This window comes from Bufo bufo, chromosome 1, assembly GCF_905171765.1.
Source record: "Bufo bufo chromosome 1, aBufBuf1.1, whole genome shotgun sequence".
NCBI lineage: Eukaryota > Metazoa > Chordata > Amphibia > Anura > Bufonidae > Bufo > Bufo bufo.
Window position 1 is genome coordinate 479,717,589 of NC_053389.1, and position 12,466 is coordinate 479,730,054.

General features: G+C 47.9%; 1 protein-coding gene across 1 annotated transcript in view; it reads left to right on the forward strand.

The window, feature by feature from the left end:
• Positions 1–5,092: 5,092 nt before the first annotated feature.
• The window catches only part of FRS2 (fibroblast growth factor receptor substrate 2), a 50,152-nt gene continuing 42,778 nt past the window's right edge, over positions 5,093–12,466 (forward strand). The window contains exon 1 of the mRNA XM_040409786.1: positions 5,093–5,499. The gene's annotated coding sequence lies outside the window, so the exon portion shown is untranslated. The remainder of the gene's footprint in view (positions 5,500–12,466) is intronic.

Genomic DNA, 12,466 nt, shown 5'->3' on the forward strand with positions numbered 1-12,466 from the left:
TATGCAAATTACCCTGAGATGAGTCAGAGCTTGAAAATATGACTCTTCTCTGGTCACACAAGTAAGATATGACTCTCTTATGTTAATTTGCATATGTATCAAATCGTTTTTTTTACACAATAAAAGCACACAGAGCTATGGGGACTGGGTATTGCAGATGTGCTAGTGGACATCTAGCAACCCATGTCCTCAGCTCTATACCCAAAATCCCAGTGACAAGTTCCCTTTAAAGGGGTTGTGCTGGGATTTTAATAATGATGACTTATAGTCAGAATAGATCATCAATATCTGATCGGTGGGGTTCTGACACCCGGCACCCCTGCTGATCAGCTGTTTGAAGAGGAGGCAGCGCTCCATTGTTTCCTTTGCAGCGCCAGCATAGTGTCATTACAAGTACTCACTCCATTCAAGTGAATGGAGTGAGGGGTTGTAATTACACTCGCTTCTGAGACTACGGGTAGTGCAGGGGTCTGCAACCTTTAAGACATAAAGAGCCACTTGGACCCGTTTCCGAAGGAAAAAAAAAACTGGGAGCCGCAAAGCCATTGCGACATTTAAAACAAATATAACACTGCATATATTGTTTCTTACCTTAATGCTATATACAGGATCGTGCAGTCAGCTGTCAATCTGAAGAAAAAAAGGACTTTTTCACTTAACAATGTAAAATATATTTTTGCAAATTAATAGCTAATTAAAATATTTAATTTACCTTTACCAGACCACCCCCAATCATGTGCCAGTAATACCAGACCCCCCCCCCCAATCATGTGCCAGTAATACCAGACCCCCCTCCAATCATGTGCCAGTAATACCAGACCCCCTAATCATGTGCCAGTAATACCAGACACCCCTCCAATCATGTGCCAGTAATACCAGACCCCCCTCCAATCATGTGCCAGTAATACCAGACCCCCCCAATCATGTGCCAGTAATACAAGACCCCCCAATCATGTGCCAGTAATACCAGACCCCCCTCCAATCATGTGCCAGTAATACCAGACCCCCCCAATCATGTGCCAGTAATACCAGACCCCCCTCCAATCATGTGCCAGTAATACCAGACCCCCCTCCAATCATGTGCCAGTAATACCAGACCCCCCTCCAATCATGTGCCAGTAATACCAGACCCCCCCAATCATGTGCCAGTAATACCAGACCCCCCTCCAATCATGCGCCAGTAATACCAGACCCCCTCCAATCATGTGCCAGTAATACCAGATCCCCCTCCAATCATGTGCCAGTAATACCAAACCCCCCTCCAATCATGTGCCAGTAATACCAAACCCCCCTCCAATCATGTGCCAGTAATACCAGACCCCCCTCCAATCATGTGCCAGTAATACCAGACCCCCCTCCAATCATGTGCCAGTAATACCAGACCCCCCTCCAATCATGTGCCAGTAATACCAGACCCCCCTCCAATCATGTGCCAGTAATACCAGACCCCCCTCCAATCATGTGCCAGTAATACCAGACCCCCCCAATCATGTGCCAGTAATACCAGACCCCCCTCCAATCATGCGCCAGTAATACCAGACCCCCTCCAATCATGTGCCAGTAATACCAGATCCCCCTCCAATCATGTGCCAGTAATACCAAACGCTGTACGGCTCAGGTGGCGCGATGAAGTCATCGCGCCGCCTACGCCGGCCTCTGATAGACTGCCGCCCTAGTAGAGCCGGCAGCCTATCAGAGGAACAGGAAAGGGACACACCTCCCTGCCCTGCTCATCCGCACAGCCTTCTGTTTGTATCGCTGTCCTGAGGACGGCGATGCAAACAGATCACTATGGAGATGAGCGCTTCGCTTCCACAATGGAAGCGCTCATCTCAGTGCCTGCCCAGCCGCCGCCGCCGCACACACACTGCTCATGCCGCACACACACTGCTCATGCCCATGCCGGAGCCGCGGCAAAGGTTCAAAAGAGACGCATGCGGCTCCAGAGCCGCGGGTTGCTGACCACTGGTGTAGTGTAATGAAGATGAAGTAGCGCTTGCATGGACAACTGGTCTGCGGGGGGCGGGTGTCAGACAGATAAGACATTGATAACCTATCCTGAGGATAGAAGACAAACGAGAACAAGCAACACAGCGAACTGCCAAAATTGGTGCAGGCCGGAAATAGGTTATCCTGGTGCATTCAATGAACTGCATCCAACATGGCAACGTTTTGACTATATCCATTCTTTATCAAGCCCTTCATAAAGACCGGATACAGTCAAAACGTTGCCGTGTTTGACGCAGTTCACTGTATAACCTACAAGTATTGGATGAGTGCTGCGGCTTTTTCCTATTATACTATCCTGAGAATTGATCATCATTATAAAACCCCTGCACAACCCCTTTAACGTGTCATTTTTACTGCAAAGTGAACGCTGTAAAAATGAAACCCCAAAAACAATGCCGGCACTGCAACCGTCACATATTTTGGTGGCTGTCCCATGGTCCCAGGGAAGCTGAGGTATGTCTTTATTTTAAATGTCTGCAGTGGTGAAGCAGGGAGATGTCCACTCCATGCTTCACCATCCATTGGCCTGAGCTCTCCAGACCATGTTTGCTGGGCTGTGCAGGAGGAGCGTGCAGACTGGAAATCATGGGGAATCGTGCTGTGCGCTCCTCCTACACAACCCAGCAGACAGGATGCATCTGTAACACCCCAGAGTGGTGTTACCACTTATTCACCCTGCTACTATCTCTAATTGGCTAACCTGAATGCAGGGCTGGGACAAGGCCATTTGGTGCCCAGGGCGAAGATGGCAAACTGCGCCCCCCCCCCCCCCCCCCCCGTTTTTAAGAAAAAAATTAGTTTGTTATTTGTATTACATTATTTTCTTACTTTTTACAGTCTGTGTGTGAGTAGCAGCTAGTGAAGGCAGGCTCCTCGTGGCTTGTTCTTCACGCGCCGACACAGCTCCCTGTAGGCTGCGCGAGTCCTCCCTCTCTCACCTCACACCTCGCCTCCGGCGTGAGCCGCGTGACGTCACACGGCGCTCGCCGGTGGTATCAACCAAATGAATCCTCCATGGGGGGGGGGGGGGGGGGGGGCGAGGAAACGCAGAGGAGGAAAGGGAGCCCGAGCCAGGAGCGCAGTCGGCACAAAATTCATAGGGGGAGAGAAGGAGCAGCGCTGACATGGCTGGTGTGGACGGTGTAGGCGGGTGCAGGAGCGCACTCAGCACAGCAAGCACAGCAAGTGGCGCTTGGCTAATGTGGTACAGTGAAGCTGTACACTGCTGGCACTTCACCTGCGCCCCCCTCCTGTCCGCAAATGGTAGCGCCCAGGGCACCCGCTCCTTCGGCCCCTGCCTTGTACCGGCCCTGCCTGAATGTCATCTGTGTATTTCTATCCAGGTCCTTTATATGGTGCAATGATAATATTTCTAGGCAACTGTTTTATTAAAGGAAACCTGTCACCAGGATTTTGTGCATAGAGCTGGGGACATGGGCTGCTAGATGGCCACTAGCACATCTGCAATACCCAGTCCCCATAGCTCTGTGTGATTTTATTGTGTTAAAAAACCTTTTTGATAAATATGCAAATGACCTGATATGTGTCCTGTGTCCGGAGATGTGTCAAGCGGAAAGGAGCCCAGCACCGCCCCGCGTCCTCCGAATCTCCTCCTTGCTGGCTGACGTCACAGAGCTGGAGCTCCGAAATCTTGCGATGCGCGAGCTAGCGCATGCGTAGTTCGTTCCCTGTGCTGATGCCAGCACAGGGAATGAACATGATGCTGACACTGCGCATGCGCTAGCTCGCGCATCGCGAGATTTTGGCGCTCCAGCTCTGTGACGTCAGCCAGCAAGGAGGAGATTCGGAGGTCGCGGGGCGGTGCTGGGCTCCTTTCCGCTTGACACATCTCCGGACACAGGACTCATATCAGGTTCATTTGCATATTGATCAAAACAGTTTTTTAACACAATAAAAGCACACAGAGCTATGGGGACTGGGTATTGCAGATGTGCTAGCGGCCATCTAGCAGCCCATGTCCCCAGCTCTATGCACAAAATCCTGGTGACAGGTTTCCTTTAAATGTAATTCACCTGGTTCACCAGCAGGCGGCAGCAAATATGGCAGAGCTGTACTTAGGTAGAATGGAGCTTTCCATTCCATTCTAACCCCCCTCTGTGGAGACGTGGGCTAGCCCTATTTCCTGCAGGAAGGGTGGGGACCAGTTAGTTCCAGTCTAGTTCACCCCCAGCTAAGGGAAGGGTGTGCAGGGGAACGTTTCTGCTAGACATGCCCACGCCAGCTAGAGCACCTTAAGCTCTGCTGGCTATAGAGGCCAAAACTTAAAGCCTCAGGAGCCAGGAGGAAAGTTCCCTGGCATAACCTAGAGTCAGACTAGTGCAGCGTATAGAAGAAGCTGAGTTAAACAGCCAGCCTGTCAGTACAGCAGAGTCAGAGAGAAACAGATGTAGCAGAGTGGAGTTTGCCTGCCAGTTTTAATGCTAAAGCCTGCTAGAACCAAGACCAAGCCTGTAAACCGTTTTGGAGAACGTGTATGCAGAGTAAAGCTGCCATTGAACTTCATCTCAAGGTCTGGACTCCAGTTATCCTTTTATCCCTCAATTATTCCCTCTATTTATTGCTTCAGAGCCAAAGCCTGGGGTCCAGCGGTATCCAGGTAGGAGCACCGTGACACACATAAAGATACATTTTAGGCCGCACCATACCACTCAGCATTCCTACACCTGGGACGCGTTGTAGAGGGCACATCACCCAATGGTGCCTGCTGGGGAACACAGGGTGTGCTCCGATCATTGGGGGCATGGAGCCAGGTGAGTATTGTTTTTTATTAATTAGCAGTACAGCTATGTCACTGCTATGTGGGGGCACAGAGAAGGCATAACTGATGTGTGGTGGGCACAAGAGGCGTAATAATTACTGTGTGGGGGTGCTAAGTGGATTGAGCATGAACATCTAGGCATTGGGCAGTTAGGGGAAGCTTAGTATTAAATAATTGCAGTAGCCTTCTCCTCTTTTGGTTTTTCAAAAGTTGGGAGGTATGCTATTCTACCCCACAAACAACGTTTCAAAACTTTTCCAATATATTCTATGTACACCAAAAGGATGCCATTAAAAATCCAATTCGTCCTGCAAAAAAAAACAAGCTCTGACGGAAAATGAAAGTCTTGGCAGGCAGGGGTGATAAAGCGAGAACTGGCGGTGATGGGAAGGGGTTGCAGTGACATGTATTGTACACTCTCCTGGCATTGCAGGGACACCGGGCGGTACTGTATCTTTAAGAAACTTGGCGCAGGCGGTCACTCGTCGCGCCTTCTCTCGCCTGGTGACGTCACAATGCAGGCGCGCGCCCCCGCGTCGTTCTCAGCTGGTGTGCGCGCGCGCCCCCGCGATCGGTATTCTTGTGTGACCCGGAAGCAGTAGCTTTCGGAATCTGCGCACAGTGAGCAGCGTCGGTCCAGCTGGCGGCCTGGAGCCCGGGGAGCGAGTCCGGACTGTGAGCGGAGCCTCCCCGGTCCCCCATGGAGAGCCGTAAGTAGCTTTGGGATGAGGAAGGTGCGGGGCGGGATGGCGTCCGAAATGGTGCAGCCCAGGCTGGGTAGACCCCGCGGGGAGGGGAACATGGCTGCTCTCTGCACTCCTGCCTGGACCAGTGCAGTGCTGGCAGCAGGGTGGCTCACTGTGCTGCCAGCTGCGGCTCCCGGCACTGCATGCTGCCTCTGCTGCTCCGTCATGACGTCATCGCCGTTACTACTACTACGTCACTGTTGCGGTAGCCCGGCAGTTTCCAGTTGATGGAAGTTTGACATGTTTGCAGTCTCCCAGTGACATCTCAGGTCTTTGCATGGGATGTATGGCTGGAGGACACTGGTTGTGTATTTGGCGATCAGTCAGTGGAATCGGTCTACCTGTATGTCTAATCTCTTAGCAGTGGGGTTTCTATTCACTTTTCACTACCTCTGCTCACTGTCTTGGAATAGCACACTACAGTTGTATGCAGCCTCCAGACAGGGTTTTCTACTTGGTCTTAGGGCATCTCTCAGCAGATTTGTACCTATGACACTGACTGACCTGTTCCATGTGCACTTGGCAGCTGAAAACATCTGTGTTGGTCCCATGTTCATATGTGCCCGCATTACTGAGAAAAATGATGTTTTATTATATGCAAATGAGCCTCTAGGAGCAACAGGGGCATTGTCATTACTCCTAGAGGCTCTGCTCTCTCTGCTACTGCTGTACAGAGTCCACTTTGCTTCACAGGGCCAGGCAGGTGTGGTAGTGTTTTCACTGCCTGGTCCTTTCAATCACGTTTCAGAGAGCAGACCCTCTAGGTGTAATGCCAACGCCCCCGTTGCTCCTAGAGGCTCATTTGCATATATTTTTCTCAGTAATGCGGGCACATATGAACATGGGACCAACACGGATGCCTTCAGCTCCCAAGTGCACATGTAACAGGTCAGCCAGTGTCATAGGTACAAATCTGCTGACAGATGTGCTTTATGGAAAAATTCAGAAACCTAATGCCCTGTGTGTCTCAGCTTCTTTCCGTTGATCTGTTTGCTGTCAGTGAATGGCCTTGTTTCTTTTCAGTGGTGAGCCCCTGTGCAGCCCTATCCTTGCGTATATCCAGTCGCCTGGCCTCTGCAGTGAGATTTGTGCTGTTGGTATGTTACTTTGCAGAGGATCGAGTAGTCTGAAGGCGGTTTTAGCAATCCCTCAGGGTATGTTCACATGATAGATTCATGGCACGGGTTTCAGTGCGGATTCGATGTTGAAAACCGCTCTGTAATCTTCTCCCAGGCCGCGCCGCACTAAATATAGGCAAGGATTTTTTACATGCGGTTTTCCAAACCGTGCGGACACCTCGGAAAGCCCACTCGTTGGTTTAGCGCCTTTTGGTGGAGAGTGGGACCGCAGCAGTTTCTTCTGCGGAATACACGACTGGTGTTGACATGGTCCTAATCGGCTGTGTATTAGGTTTGTGCATGGCAGTGTTCCCGTTCACAGACATCATTATTTAGGACACCTTTCCCTTTTCTTTGACATGGTGGATACCACAGCTTGTAGACATACGTGGATTTATTCTCGCTGAATGGGGCGTTCCACAGCATATGAAACTGCAAAGCCGTGGTGGAAATCCGGGGCAGCTGCAGATTTCTTCTGCAGTTCCACTTTCAAAATCCATAGTGTGAACATGCTCTAAGTCTATCTGTTTGTGCAGTATCCTTTGGCCCTTTCTCTCTTTCCTGGGAATGTGTGGGCTGTAGTGAATCGTACTGACGGTATTATGTGTTACAGGAGCAGCACTCCCACGTGCAGCATGTTTCCAGGAGTGAACACTCTCGTCTGAATCAATTTTGCTGAACGGGTGCGGACCCGTTCATTTCCATGGGGCCGCAACAAAAGATGCTGTGTGCTGTCCGCATCCATAATTCCGTTCCGCGGCCCGGCGACAAAATTTAGAGCATGTCCTATTCTTGTCTGTGTAAATGTTCCCTTAGGGTGATGAAACAAACGTACAACCAAAGTAAATTTGAATGAAATGGTTGGTGCCTTCTGAACTGCACTTCATGTTCCCAGTGTGAACTCAGCCGTCAGTACAATTCACTACAGCTGATGTCGGGCAGGGACACACAGCATTGTGATACTGTGAGGTCCTGTTATAGGAGCAGAGTTCAGGCTGGGATATAATGCACCCGTCTGAAACTGGCCCATACAAATCTGATTGTTGTCAGACGACGGCGCTGGGTCAGCCAACAGCTATGGGTGCCTTCCCATGTGCCCGAAAATTCTCCACATAAAGACTTCCCCCATGTTATCCTAGGGGGCTGAAAAATGTCAATCCCTGAAGAATAGCGATTTATAGAAATTCGCGCAGGCCATCTGCATGTTGACTTGCACCCTTAGGCCACCTCCACACGTTTCGGAATACGTACAGTTTTTCCGTGTAGATTCTTAAGTAGAAAAAAACGCAGAGTATTACAGTACCAGATTTTTTTCTGTGCGGAAATTGACCTTCATTGCGGATTTGAAAATCTGCCGCATGTCAGTTATGTTTGCGGCTTCAGCTGCAGGTTTCCCCTTTTCAATGGAAGGGTGAGATCTGCGGCAAAACCGCACCAAACATGTTGGATTTTTCATGCAGAAATGCACATAGATCCACATGGAAATTTGAAATGTTCTGCGGCGTAAATAGTCATATGTTTCAGATTTTCTGGAGCTGTATGCCTCCATTCATTTCATTAAGGGGTGTGATCTGCACAGGAATCCGCATCCAAAATCACCAAGAAATCTGCTTCCTGACCTGCAACAAGACGTGATTTTTGCACCACGTGTGCAGGCACCCTGTCTCTCCTGATCCCCCTCATACACAAGCCTGCTCACCCCTGGCAGTGGCTTATCTTACCAAGAATGAAAAATCTTAAAATGCCCAGTCCTTAACTCCTCCTCTGCCATCGGGGGTAAACTTGGGGCTGCCCCCATACACATCAGATGGTCAGCAGGTCCCACTGAAATTGGTGTGTTGTCCTGACATACATGTTGGGGTGCATTCACACGACCGTATGTATTTTGCGATCTGCAAAAAATACGGATGACATCGGTGTTGCATACATTTATTAAAAACATATTTTTTTTTCTGTATCCTTTGTGACAATGCTTATCCTTGTCCACAAAACGGACAAGAATAGGACATGTTCTATCCTTTTTGCGGAACGGAGATACGGATGTGGACTGTACACGGTGTGTTGTCTGCATTTTTTGCAGACCCATTGAAATGAATCAATGCAAAAATTGCAGACTGGGTGCGGGCCAAAATAAGGTTGTGTGAATGGGCCTAAAGCCTCATTCACACATCAGTGTTTGGTCAGTGATTGGGAGCCAAAACCAGGACTGGAGCCTCCACAGAGATAAGGTATAAGGGAAAGATCTGCCCCTGTTCTGTGTTTTTGACCCACTATGGGTTTTGGCTCACAATAACTGGTGGAAATAACTGACCAAATAACTAAAGTGTGAACTCAGCCTAATGTGTGTGGCCAGGCATGACTGCTGAGCATTTGGCCACGTTCACATGCCAGAATTTTTCTGTGGTGTTTGCAAACCAAAAACCAGGAGTGGGCACAAAAGATGGAAGAAGCACAAGTCTGTTTGTTCCACTCCTGGTTTTGGCTTACAAATACTGATGTGCAATATTTACCAAAATAGTGGGAATAACGCCTAAGGGTACTTTCACACTAGCGTTGTTTTTCCGGTATTGAGTTCCGTCCTAGGGGCTCAATACCTGGAAAAAAAAGCTTCAGTTTTATCCCAATGCATTCTGAATGGAAAGCAATCCGTTCAGTATGCATCAAGATGTCTTCTGTTTCGTCCCTTTTACGGTATTTGGCCAGAGAAAATACTGCAGCATGCTGCGTTTTTTATTTTTCTCCGGCCAAAATTCCGGAACATGTGCTGGATCCGGCATTAATTTCCATTGAAATGTACTAATGCCGGATCTGGTACTAAGTGTTCCGGAAAAACTGATCCGGTTTCCCAGTCTGCGCAGACCTTTAAATCTGTGAAAAAGATAAATACCTGATCCGTTGTTCCAGATGACACCAGAGAGACGGATCTGGTATTGCAATGCATTTGTCAGACGGATCTGGAAACAAATGATCTCCGTTTGCATGTGGATTTCCGGATCCGGCAGACAGTTCTGGCCGATTCTTCTAACGGTAGTGTGAAAGTACCCTAAGGCTGCATTCAGCTTTTGTCGGGAGAAGCAAGGTCCACATGAGTGTATTATGGATGCTTTATGTATCTGTATTACAGACATGGGAACCTGCTTGACCATGTGTTTTGCTGGTTCCTATGATGCTGTGGGTTCGGGTCTGTTAACATTAGAGATGAGCCAATTTCATATTTTGAAATTAGTTTGCAATTCGTATACTGGTAAAAGGTGAATTGCGTTATGGATTCCGTTACCACGGACCATAACGCAATTCTATGACGGAATGCCTTTAGAAGCAGGGGAGTCCTCTCCTGCATAACGGAAACGAGACGGATCCATTTTGCAGCCCATAGACTTCTATTATGACGGAATGCCTCTAAAGGCACTCCGTCATAGAATTGCGTTATGGTCCGTGGTAACAGAATCCTTAACGCAATTCACCTTTTACCAGTAAACGAATTGCAAACTAATTTCAAAATATGAAATTGGCTCATCTCTAATGTTAACAGTCCCGAACCCACAGCATCATAGGAACCAGCAAAACACGTGGTTATGCAGGTTCACCTTTTACCAGTAAACGAAACGCAAACCATTTTCATAACTAGAAATTCGCTCATCTCTAGTTGACATCTATGACATGACAGTGACAGGCTGTCTATGATAAGCTGTTCACACATAAACTGGAAAATTTCGGGATTATCAGGTCCAGAGATTTACTGGAGTTTGCCTTTCACACATGTAGCTATCAGCCGGTGTTGTTCTGACAGGTACCTAGATATGGGACGGGTTCTTCAACACCCCACTGTGATTTTACAAAACATTCATGCTGTTTTCACACATGCGCTCACGCGGGGAAAATCTGGATTTAGTACAAGGGAACTGGAGAGAAATTCTTGGTAAAGTCCGGGACAAATTTTGCGAATGTGTGCGTTCACACATACAGCCACTCCGGGTAAACTGCAGAAAATGTCTGGATTCCACTGTAAGTGTGAATGGGACTTTAAGACTGTGGCACAGTCTAAGGGCTCATGCACACAACCGTATGTATTTTGCAGTCTGCAAAAGACGGGTGACGTCCGTGTGCATTTCCGAATTTTGTGGAACGGAACAGCTGGCCCCTAATGGAACTAATATCCTTGTCCGTAACGCGGACGATAATAGGTCATGTTCTATTTTTTGCGGAATGGACATAAGGAAACAGAATGCACACGGAGTACCTTCCGTTATTGAAATGAATGGTTCCGCATACAATTTGCAAACACTTTTTTAAAAAATAGAACGGACGCAGAAATAAAATATGTTCGCGTTCATGAGCCCTAATAGGCACAGTGGCTATGACAGGTCTGTGGACCCTATTAGACATGGGAATCCATTGGCACCCTGCACTTGCATTCTCTGAGGGGTAATGGTGAGATGCTTAGCAACCAAGCCATCTAAGGGTTAAATGGTGGGAGCCAAGCTTTCGGTCAGTGCCTGCAGTGTTTGGAAGCCTGATATTAGTGCCGCCTGCAGGGGTCGGGGCTAATGTCGATTTCACAATTTTGCTGTTTTCGCAATCGTGCGGTATTGAAATGGTGATTAATTGCCCAACCCTAACCTAAGGGGTCACACATGGCAGACTTGTTCTAGAGAATTCGGTGACTCAAAAATCATAGGTCATAGGTGCCGAGGAGGTGTTTTTTTTTTTTTTTTTTTTGATTAACAAACCCTGTAACGGAAAAGATTTAAAAAAATCTGCAACTTATTTGCAATGTGTGAAAATCCGCTAATAAGTGTAATTGTCATGGGAGCGCTCCATGATGTCGCCCACCAGTAGATGACAAATGAAACCACATGTGCCCTGCCATCCGAGTCTATAAAACCATCTAAAGCTTAGAGAAAATATCAGGAGGTGTGTTATTGGAGTAAGTAACGCTATTGAAGAGCTGTCCACGTCTCTTCAGCTTGAAGTGGCTGCTTACAGGGAGCAATAAGGGCTTATTCACACAACAGGTTGTGCTGCGTAAGTTTTGCACGGGCAGCCACGCCAAAATTTCATCAAAACCCCACCGGCAGCCACATCTTTTTCTGCCTCCCATTCATTTCAATGAGAAGATCGCGGAGCTCTTTGTGTATAGAGCTGAGGACATGGGTTGCTAGCACATCCACAATACCCAGTCCCCATAGCTCTGTGTGCTTTTATTGTGTAAAAAAACTGATTTGATACATATGCAAATTAACCTGATGAGTCCTGTATGAGAGATGAATCAGGGACAGGACTCATCTCGGGTTAATTTGCATATGTATCAAATCAGTTTTTTTTTTTAAACAATAAAAGCACACAGAGCTATGGGGACTGGATATTTTGCGGATGTGCTGGCGGCCATCTAGCAACCCATGTCCTCAGCTCTATACACAAAATCCTGGTGACAGGTTCCCTTTAAAGTCATGGTCACCCTTCAATGGACGTCCCTTCTTGGTGCGGTCATTACTCCTGCCTCCCACTGAGATGTATAGGAGGCAGAAAGGATGCAGTCGTAATACCCGCCGTGTGAATGTCCCCTGGGTTTACATGGAATTTTTTCAAGTAGGAGGATTTGAGGCACATTTTTCCTGCAGGTTTTTCTAAAGGAAGGACTTGAGGTGGATTTAGACAAGCATATAATCGTTTAAGCGATCAGACTACAGACTGAATGTTCTAGCAGACGACTAGCATTTAGATGAAAGGATTCTTATGTAAAATTAAGTTTTTTATTTTTATTTTTATCGTATGATCGTTGATACGCCTGCCTCTATCTTCAAGAATGCACA